The sequence below is a fragment of the Triticum dicoccoides genome, chromosome 1B (genome assembly GCF_002162155.2).
Source record: "Triticum dicoccoides isolate Atlit2015 ecotype Zavitan chromosome 1B, WEW_v2.0, whole genome shotgun sequence".
NCBI lineage: Eukaryota > Viridiplantae > Streptophyta > Magnoliopsida > Poales > Poaceae > Triticum > Triticum dicoccoides.
The window spans coordinates 538285866-538297530 of NC_041381.1; positions in this window are offsets into that span (position 1 = coordinate 538285866).

Sequence of the window (11665 nt, forward strand, 5' to 3'; positions counted from 1 at the left end):
GCTTTTACTAGCCTGCTAAGAGGCTTTGAGGTATGCAAAGTAATATATATGTATTTTTTTACGGTACCGCACACGCTAGGTGTGCTCTGTATAGATAGTAGCCCCTGAGACTCTGGTTGCCATCCGGAGGTGGCAAACAGAGGATCATAGTCCCAGGTAATGATCGCGCTGCTTTCATGTGCAGGCGGCTGAGGGTCCGGCGTCTGGCCGGACTGCTGATTTTGCCGAACTGAGGCGGCAGCTTGACGTGGCGGATGCCGACATCACGCTTGTGAACAAGCGGCTTGACGAGGCATAGAGTATGTATTTTCGGGTGGTCAGCAAATATTAAGAGGAGCATGATGCTAGTATCTATAATATGTTGTGACTGCAGATGGAGCTGCCGCCGTGGAGACCCTTCGGGCGGAACTTGCCCGAGCCAAGGAACAAGCTAGGAGAAGTGATGCGGCCGAAGAGTTAAGAGCCGAATAGGCTGCTCATCGCCAGAGCGAAGATAAAATAGCCAAGATAGCTGTTGAGCTGAAAGATGTCGCCGGCCGATATGAGCTCCTCGAAAAGGAAAGCCAAGCGAAAGCGGCTGACCTAAAGAAGGCCTTGGAAGCAGCCAAGGAAAATCGCTCTGAAATCAGAGCGGCAAGGGAGGAGCTTTGTCAAGCCGGAGATATCGCGGCTGGGAAGCCCTTTTTGTTGCGGATGAAGTTTGGAGATCCGAAGTATGCCCCTATGGATCAATTCTGGAGTGCTGCAGACGCGTACTTTGACTTGGCAAAGAGTGCTGCTGATGCGACTGAGTATTTCAAAGATCAGAAATATCATGAGGTGGAAAGGCTGTTCTGGTCACTGTTCAGTGCTCCAAAGCATCCGCTGCTGTTAAATGAACAAATGGCCGAGTGGGCCGAGCTCCATAGGTTGTATGGGCTTGCGATGAGGTCTGTCGTGGATCACCTTTGGCCGAAGGGACCAAGGCCAGATAGTTATTTTGGTTTAGTGCAACGATTCCTTCGTATTGTGTCGCATATCGACGCTATAAAAGAGGTCGGCATGCATAGAGGGTGCACAGATGGCTCTTGCCCATGTTAGGACATATTGGGCAGGGATGGAGGACATCGTGCAACCCGGGGTCCGGCTGGAGGCCAGGACTCGGCCAAGCACTACTTTGAAGAAGTCCTAGAAGGTGCCCGTTTAATAGAGGCTCAATGCTCGAAGAGTACCATGTTGACATGTATCTGAATTGTAAAAACAATGCTATTTTGATTATAAAGGCTGTGTTTATACTTTTGGCCGAAAGTATTATAGTGCCTCCTATGCGGCCGTTTATGTATGTATATAACCTGAAATTTTGAAGTCGTCGGCTTCAGCCCCCACGCATGTAATGCGGGGGTGTTCGAAAAAGCGTGTAATCACACTTGATCCAACGTCTTGGTTCGTTAAGGAGGTGATAGCGCGGCGAACAAGGCAATCAGACTATATAGTTTTAACACTCACTTAGCCATAGGAGTTTGACAGTGGGGCTACTATATAGCCCCTGGTACTTCTGCGTTCCTCCAAATATGGTGCACATACGTACATGATCGGGAAACCGGTCCTTCATTAATGTGGAGGAATCGCAAAGATTCCACAGAGTCATCGAGTGGTTGACTAGTCTCGCGCTTTATCATGACAGTCAGTTTTCGGCTTTCTCTACTGAGGTGCTCATCCAGATGAACCAGGGCACAATTGTAGTAGTTCTCCCGGTGCCACCTTAGCCGATAGAGCGGAACGTAAGGTAGCAAAACACGGGAGCTGGGCAAACCCAACTTTTGACCAAAGACATGATTCGGAGCTGATGCATATAAGGCCAAACTCGCGACGCCGAACGCTCCCTAAGGTATTCGGACTTTACAACATATACTGGGCTGAGTAACACCCTCAATAATGAGCCCTGAATTTCCAGGTACATGCATTAGTCTGGCATGACGAAATGCCAATAACGCCAGCGTCCCTCTCGGTTGTGTTGAGTGCCCGGAGGGTGTGAAGCAACAAGAGACATTAAAAAAGGTTTACACATGGTCTTAATCTAAAAAGAAACCTTTGAGCGGGGCCCTGCTGCACGTCTGCGCCTTTGTCTCTGTTGTGCCGTATCCTAGAAGGGTGTGGCACGATGATCATCTGCAAAAAGGAAAAACCCAGGTGAAAGAATCTGGTGTGATTGTTCGAAAAGTTGGTTATTCTTAATGAACCATGAGAATTCAATCTATTATTGTATTAATAGGGTCAAGCCGAACTATGGGCCTTTTTTACATGTAGGCAGCCCCTAGCACCACCTATGGGGGTATGTCCATCGACCCAAGCTCAGGTTTATCTGGGCTGCTACAAATAGTGGTGCACCGGACACGTCTAATCGTGTCCGTGGTCTTGACAATCGATCATTTATTCTGGTTGGAGAGGTCGTTCAGTGTTTGGCTGCTAGAGCCGCCACATATTCTTTCGCATGTAAGGAACGCTCTGTATTTCCGCTAACTGTGATGATGCCACGTGGAACGGGCATCTTAAGTTTAAGATAAGCGTAATGACGTACTGCATTGAAACGAGCGAAGGCTGTTCTTCCGAGTAGTGTGTGATAGCCGCTTAGGAATGGAGCGATGTCGAAGATTAATTCTTCGCTTTGGAAGCTGTCGGGAGAACCGAATACAACCTCTAGTACTAGAGAGCCTGTGCAGCGGGCCTCTACGCCTGGTATTACTCCTTTAAAGGTAGTATTGCTTTGGCTGATTCTTGACGGGTCTATCCCCATTTTGCGGACAGTGTCCTGATATATCAGATTAAGACTACTGTCGTCGTTCATAAGGACTCAGGTGAGATGGTATCCGTCAATTATTGGGTCGAGCACCAAGGCAGCCGATCCTCCGTGTCGGATACTAGTCGGATGATTCCTGCGATCAAAAGTGATCAGGCAGGCCGACCAAGGGTTGAACTTGGGGGCGACGGGCTCTGCAACATATACGTCTTGGAGTGCGCATTTTCGCCTCCTCTTTGGTATGTGAGTTGCGTAAATCATGTTCACTGTTTTGACCTCTGGTGGAAATTTTTTCTGTCCCCCAGTGTTCGGCTGGCGAGGCTCATCCTCGTCTTCACTTGGCATCTCCCTCCCCTTGTGTTCGGCGTTTAGTTTGCCGGCCTGCTTGAAGACCCAACATTCTCTGTTGGTGTGATTTGCAGGTTTTTTGGGGGTGCCATGAATCTGACATAATCTGTCTAGAATCTTGTTTAGGCTGGACGGTCCATCTCTGCTGCCTTTAAATGGCTTTTTCCATTGACCGGGTCGAGAGCCGCTGAATCCGGCATTGACCGCCGTGTTGTCTGGGTTGTCTTCATTATTACGACGCTTGTTTTTATTGTGTCGGGGCTTCCCATTGCCATCCCTGACTTTGGATGTGCCTGGGTTGCTGGTGCCGCTGCGGGCCAACCAGCTGTCCTCGCCCGCGCAGAAGTGGATCATAAGGCTTGTTAGGGATGCCATTGTCCTCAGCTTTTACTGACCGAGGGGTCTGGCGAGCCATTCGTCTCAGATACTGTGCTTGAAAGCCGCTAAGGCTTCGGCATCCGGGCAGTCGACGATTTGATTCTTCTTGGTGAGAAATCTGTTCCAAATCTTACGGGCTGACTCTCCGGGTTGTTGGATTATGTGACTTAAATCATCTGCATTCGGAGGTCGGACATAGGTCCCTTGAAAATTGGCCCTGAAAGCATCCTCAAGTTCCTCCCAACTTCCAATTGAGTTTTCGGGGAGGCTTTTCAACCAATGTCGAGCTGGTCCTTTCAACTTGAGGGTCAAGTATTTAATGTCGTGGAGATCATCTCCACGAGCCATGTGGATGTGAAGGATAAAGTCCTCAATCCAGACCCCAGGGTCTGTCATTCCGTCGTATGCCTCTATATTCATGGGTTTAAATCCCTCTGGAAATTCATGATCCAGCACCTCATCGGTGAAGCACAGGGGGTGTGCGGCACCCTTGTATTTGGATGTGTCATGGCATGCTGTCGACGGTTGTTGTGTTCGGTGTTGATTCCGAGCTGGCATTCGATCAATATGATCGTTTTGGTGGCTGTGATCCTGCGCCGGAGCACGCTTCCTAGATCCATAGATGGACCTGGCCATACCGGCTTTTTTGTCTAGGTGCTCACATAAATCGTGTGCTGACTTGTGTGCGGCGTCATTAGCCGCCCTGTCGCGGCCACGGGGTGGTCGATCCGGTAGATCGGCCGTATTATTTTTCGGTGGAATGGGCTCTATGGCCTCATCGTCGAATTCGGGCAGCAGCTTGCGCTTTGGGTAGCTCTTTGTGTGGCGATCGCCACCGTATTTTTCTTCAGTGTCGAGCACTTTGTTCCATCTGCGGTTGAGCGTATCCTGCGCGGCCTTAAGCCTTTGCTTCTCCTTCTTCAAGCTTCTCACTGTGGCAATAAGCCTTCTTTAGAGGTTCTCTTGTTCCAATTGCCTTTTTGGGATGATGAGTGCATCATCGTCCGGACTGTTCTCCTCTCCGGAGACAGGTTTATGAGTTTTATCTCCGCCATCGCTATGATCGGACAGCGGCTCCAGACTATGTTCGCCATCCTTGGCTCATCCTGCTCCATCGTGGGGTCCATGGGATCGTCGTTGCCTTTGGAGTCAACCAGGGTGTTATTCTTTCTTGCGCTGTTATCGTTGTTTTTACTGTGGTGGGATTTAGAGCGGCGCCGACGTCGTCGCTTTGGTTGCTTCTCAAGAGGATTATCCTCAGTTGCATCCTTCCGTTCCTCGTCGTTGTTTTCCTGGGGTGTGTCCACCATATATATATATCATATGATGAGGTGGATGTCCAGCGCCCTATGGGCGGAGGTTCCTGTTCATCTCCTGCATCATCGTCCATACCGTCGATGTCTTCGGAGTCGACATCAAGCATGTCGGTTAAGTCGTCGACAGTGGCTATTAAGTGGGTGGTGGGTGGGGAACGAATTTCTTCGCCGTCCGCTTCCCACTCAAGCCGGACATAGTTCGGCCAAGAGCCTCCTGACAGGGAGAGAGACTTTAATGAATTTAGCACGTCACCCAAGGGCGAGTGCTGAAAGATATCCACAGAGGTAAACTCCATGATCGGTACCCGATCAAAATAGGTAGGGACAGATGCACGCGGTTCGGAGCCTATGGCCGGAGACGAGTCCGAGGGTCCGATGACACAGACCTCATTGGAGGCGAAGTCTGTGTTCGGCTCTAACGCCACTGAGTGTGCGGCCTCCGGGGCGGGGTCCATCCACCCACCCTCAGATGGCACGATCTGCTCTAGATTAAGAGCCGGGGCAGCCACAGGTGTGATCTTCCGAACACCGCCCATTGGCAGATCTAGGTCATTCTCCTCGTGACGGTTCGGCACACCTGTCACGGGCTCGAATCCGTCGAAGATCAAGTCTACGCGGATGTCGGCGGTGTAGTTCAGGCTTCCAAACCTGACCTGATGGCCAGGGGCGTAGTTATCGATCTGCTCCAGATGGCCAAGCGAGTTGGCCCGCAGTGCGAAGCCGCCGAATACAAAGATCTGTCCGAGGAGGAAAACCTCACCCTGGGTCGCATTGTTGTAGATGATTGAAGGAGCCATCAAGCCTTATTGTGACGACACAGTGGAACTCTCAATGAAAGCACCAATGTCGGTGTCAAAACTGGTGGTTCTCGGGTAGGGGGTCCCGAACTGTGCGTCTAAGGCTAATGGTAACAGGAGGCGGGGGACACAATGTTTACCCAGGTTCGGGCCCTCTCGATGGAGGTAATACCCTACTTCCTGCTTGATTGATCTTGATGATATGAGTATTACAAGAGTTGATCTACCACGAGATCGTAGAGGCTAAACCCTAGAAGCTAGCCTATGATTATGATTGTTGTTGTCCTATGGACTGAACCCTCCGGTTTATATAGACACCGGAGGGGGCTAGGGTTACACAGAGTCTGTTACAGAGAAGGAGATCTACATATCCAAATTGCGAAGCTTGCCTTCCACGCAAAGGAGAGTCCCACCCGGACACGGGACGAAGTCTTCAATCTTGTATCTTCATAGTCCAATAGTCCGGCATAAGTATATAGTCCGACTGTCCGAGGACCCCCTAATCCAGGACTCCCTCATCGGTCTCACGCGAAAAGGAGTTAAGATGGGCCCACAAGGCACCATAGCAAGCCGACCCCCTGGGCGCCCCATGGTGCCTCGTTGGCACCTCATTGCTTTTCTGGTCCTCCCACGAAGCTTCGGGGGTCTCTTTTGTTCCAAAAAAAATGTCAAAAAGTTTCATCCCATTCCAAAAACTTTTATCTCTGCACAAAAAACACCACCACGGTAGTTTTGCTAAAAATAACGTCAGTCCGGGTTAGTTCCATTTAAATCATATAAATTTGCACCCAAACCATATAAAATTGTTTTAAATATGGCGTGAATACTTCATAAATTATAGATGCATTGGAGACGTATCAGCGGTCCAAAAGGAAAACAAATGAACATGACAGTTCAGAGTGGGGACATGTGGTCCAATTAAGAGTGTGCGCGGAGTCCCCTAAAGCTCCCCGCGTTGTAGGTTTCTGGACATCCGGACCGGTCTGAACTGATTTTGGTAACCCGTGCCGGATAGCTAAAAGTGTCCATACCATCCAGTCCAGACGATTTGGTGGACCACGTCGGAGTTGCCTTTACCCCATGAACGGCTCATCACCCTTTGCTTCCTACCCTACTCGTATCTACGCTCCAATGTCTCGCACACACACCTTCTCTTGAGCAACCGCCTTGTAATACGCACAGAAGTCATGACAACTTCTCCCAAAAGATGCCCCTCTCTAGCTTCTTCCATAAACTACCCTATTCATTCATTCCTATAACCTAAGTTTTGGGAACAAACTAGTTTAGATTACACAAGTGAGCGAGGAGGGTAGCTTCTCGGAGAAATTGTCATATAATTTAAAAACAACTTACCCATGGTTATCCACTATTCCCAACACAAAAGTGTTGTCTCCCCGTTCGTCGTCTACACTAGCCGTTTGAGTTTTCATCATTTTCTTCCTTCATCTCCTCTACTCCGCAACCCTCCCATCTCACAAATCAAAACGTGATCACATATTCACTCTTTAAGACAAGGCGGATGACCAGTATGTGGATATTATGTCCCGACAAAGGCAGACAACATGATACCTTCAACACCATGGGGTCAATGAGTGCACTAACCTTACATATCCTCTTCGTATCCGAATTGGTGTTTTACGACAATATCAATATTATCGAATGCAAGAGCAACAAAGGATAGATTGATGATAATCTTAGTTGATGTAGGACCACCATCTAAGTAGCATCAATGACACTCATGAGAAGAGAATAAACAGGTGATTAGTGATAATCCACAAGTGTAGGGGATCGCAACAGCTTCCGAGGGTAAAGTATTCAACCCAAATTTATTGATTCGACACAAGGGGAGCAAAAGAATATTCTTGAGTATTAGCAGTTGAGTTGTCAAGTCAACCACACCTGAATAACTTAGTATCTGTAGCAAAGTATTTAGTAGCAAAGTGGTATGATAATAAAGGTAATGGTAGCAAAAGTAATGTTTTTGGGTTTTGTAGTAGTTGTAACAGTAGCAACAGAAAAGTAAATAAGCGAAGAACAATATGTGAAAAGCTCATAGGCAATGGATCAGTGATGGATAATTATGCCGGATGCGATTCCTCATGTAATAGCTATAACATAGGGTGACACGTAACTAGCTCCAGTTCATCAATGTAATGTAGGCATGTATTCCATAAATAGTCATACGTGCTTATGGAAAAGAACTTGCATGACATCTTTTGTCCTACCCTCCCGTGGCAGCGGGGTCCTAGCGGAAACTAAGGGATATTAAGGCCTCCTTTTAATAGAGAACCAGAACAAAGCATTAGCACATAGTGAATACATGAACTCCTCAAAGTACGGTCATCACCGAGAAGTATCCCGATTATTGTCACTTCGGGGTTGTCGGATCATAACACATAATAGGTGACTATAGACTTGCAAGATAGGATCAAGAACACACATATATTCATGAAAACATAATAGGTTCAGATCTGAAATCATGGCACTCGGCCCTAGTGACAAGCATTAAGCATAGCAAAGTCATAGCAACATCAATCTCAGAACATAGTGGATACTAGGGATCAAACCCTAACAAAACTAACTTGATTACATGGTAAATCTCATCCAAACCATCACCGTCCAGCAAGCCTACGATGGAATTACTCATGCACGATGGTGAGCATCATGAAATTGTTGATGGAGGATGGTTGATGATGATGACGGCGATGAATCCCCCTCTCCGGAGCCCCGAACGGACTCCAGATCAGCCCTCCCGAGAGAGATTAGGGCTTGGTGGCGGCTCCATGTCGTAAAACGCGATGAAACTTCCTCTCTGATTTTTTTCTCCCCAAACATGAATATATGGAGTTGGAGTTGAGGTCGGTGGAGGTCCAGGGGGCCCACGAGATAGGGGGCGCGCCCAGGGGGAGGGGGCGCGCCCCCCTGTCTCATGGACAGGGTGTGGCCCCCTGGTCTTGATTCTTTCGCCAATATTTTTTATATTTTCCAAAAAGTCGCTCCGTGGATTTTCAGGACATTCCGAGAACTTTTCTTTTCTACACATAAAACAGCATCATGGCAGTTCTGCTGAAAACAGCATCAGTCCGGGTTAGTTTCATTCAAATCATGCAAGTTAGAGTCCAAAACAAGGGCAAAGTGTTTGGAAAAGTAGATACGTTGGAGACGTATCAACTCCCCCAAGCTTAAACCTTTGCTTGTCCTCAAGCAATTCAGTTGATAAACTGAAAGTGATAAAGAAAAACTTTTACAAACTCTGTTTTCTCTTGTTGTTGTAAACATGCAAAGCCATCATTCAGGTTTCAGCAAATATTATGAACTAACCATACTCACAATAACACTTAGGTCTCACAATTACTCATTTCAATAGCATAATCAGCTAGCGAGCCATAATAATAAAACTCGGATGACAACACTTTCTCAAAATAATCATGACATGATATAACAAAATGGTATCTCGCTAGCCCTTTCTTAGACCACAAAACATAACTGCAGAGCACCTTTAAGGATCAAGGACTGACTAAACATTGTAATTCATAGTAAAAGAGATCCAGTCAAGTCATACCCAATATAAACCAATAGTAATGATTGCAAACGACAGTGTGCTCTCCAGCGGGTGCTTTTAATAAGAGGGATGATGACTCAACATAAAAATAAATAGATAGGCCCTTCGCAGAGGGAAGCGGGGATTTGTAGAGGTGCCAGAGCTCGATTTTAAAATAGAGATTGAATAACATTTTGAGCGGCATACTTTTTCTGTCAACGCAACAACTATGAGATGACGATATCTTCCATGCTAAACAAATTATAGGCGGTTCCCAAACAGAATGGTAAAGTTTATACTCCCCCTCCTCCACAAGCATCAATCCATGGCTTGCTCGAAACAACGAGTGCCTCCAACATTCAACGGGTCCCAGGGGGAGTTTTGTTTGCAATTATTTTGATTTACTTTGCATAAAGCATGGGACTGGGCATCCCGGTGACCAGCCATTTTCTCGTGAATGAGGAGCGGAGTCCACTCCTCTTGAGAATAACCCGCCTAACACGGAAGATAAGGGCAGCCCTAGTTGAAACATGAGCTGCTTGAGCATACAAAACAGAATTTCATTTGAAGGTTTGGAGTTTGGCACATACAAATTTACTTGGAACGGCAGGTAAATACCGCATATAGGAAGGTATAGTGGACTCATATGGAACAACTTTGGGGTTTAAGGAGTTTGGATGCACAAGCAGTATTCCCGCTTAGTACAGGTGAAGGCTAGCAAAAGACTAGGAAGCGACCAACTGAGAGAGCGACAATAGTCGTAAACATACATTAAAATTAATTTACACCGAATACAAGCATGAGTAGGATATAATCCACCATGAACATAAATATCATGAAGGCTATGTTGATTTGATTCAACTACATGCGTGAACATGTGCCAAGTCTAGTCACTAAATTCATTTAAAGGATGATACCATCCCATCATACCACATCATAATCATTCTAATAGCATGTTGGCACGCAAGGTAAACCATTATAACTCATAGCTAGTCAAGCATGGCACAAGCAACTATAATCTCTAAATGTCATTGCAAATATGTTTACTTCATAATAAGCTGAATCAGAAATGATGAACTCATCATATTTACAAAAACAAGAGAGGTCGAGTTCATACCAGCTTTTCTCATCTCAATAAGTCCATCATATATCATCATTATTGCCTTTCACTCGCACGACCGAACGATGTGTATAATAATAAGAGTGCACGTGCATTGGACTAAGCTGGAATCTGCAAGCATTCAACTCAAAAGAGAAGACAAGTAATATGGGCTCTAAGTTAAATAAACAATCATGCATATGAGAGCCATTAAGCATTTTCAATATGGTCTTCTCGACCCCCAAAGGAAAGAAAAGAAAATAAAACTATTTACACGGGAAAGCTCCCAACAAGTAGGAAGAAGAACAAGAAATCTTTTTGGGTTTTCATTTTAATTTCTACTACAAGCATGGAAATTAAACTAACTAATTTTTTTGGTTTTTCTTAAGGTTTATCAAACACAAGAAGAAAACTAGAAAAAGAAATTTAAACTAACATAGATAATACAATGAAAGAGTATGAGCACCGACGACTAGTGTGTGAACATGAATGTAAAGTCGGTTAGAAATACGTACTCCCCCAAGCTTAGGCTTTTGGCCTAAGTTGGTCTAGTACCAAGGACCGCCGCTACTCTCCCCGGTGTACTGGGAAGTGTAATCAGGATACCACTAGCTGGTCATCTTCGGATCCCACTGGACAGATGATGCACGATAAGGGTCCAGTTCAGGTTCCGGCTCAAGTTCAGGTTCTGGAGTGAAAGCTTGGGATTGATGATTGTTCACCGCTTCCGGCGTGACAAGAAAATTTTCTGCAAGCAAATCAAACAACAGTTGCGCAGGCAAAATAATAATCTCAATGTGTTTCTTATTAAATCTAAGTTTATACAAGAGCATCTTCTCTTTGTTGTCAACAATAAACTTGTGTGCTACCATGCTCTTGTAATCTAAAATGTGAGGCGGTGATACTCTCCGTCGCATCTATAATTTTGATTGTTCCATGCCAATATTATTCAACTTTCATATACTTTTGGCAACTTTTTATACTATTTTTTGGGACTAACATATTGATCCAGTGCCCAGTGATAGTTCCTGTCTGTTGCATGTTTTTTGTTTCGTAGAAACCCAATATCAAATGGAGTCCAAACGGGATAAAAACGGACGGAGATTTTTTTTGGAATATTTATGATTTTTGGGAAGTGAAATCAACGCGAAACGGTGTCCGGGGTGGCCACGAGACAGGGGGGCGCCCTCCCCCTGGGCGCGGCCTGGGCTCTCGTGGGCCACCCGTAAGGCCGTTGACGCTCTTCTTTTGGCGCAAGAAAGCTAATTTTATGAGAAAGATCTGGGCGAAAGATTCACCCCAATCGGAGTTACGGATCTCCGGATATTTAAGAAACGGTGAAGGGGTAGAATCTGAGAACGCAGAAACAGAGAGATAGATCCAATCTTGGAGGGGCTCTCGCCCCTCCCA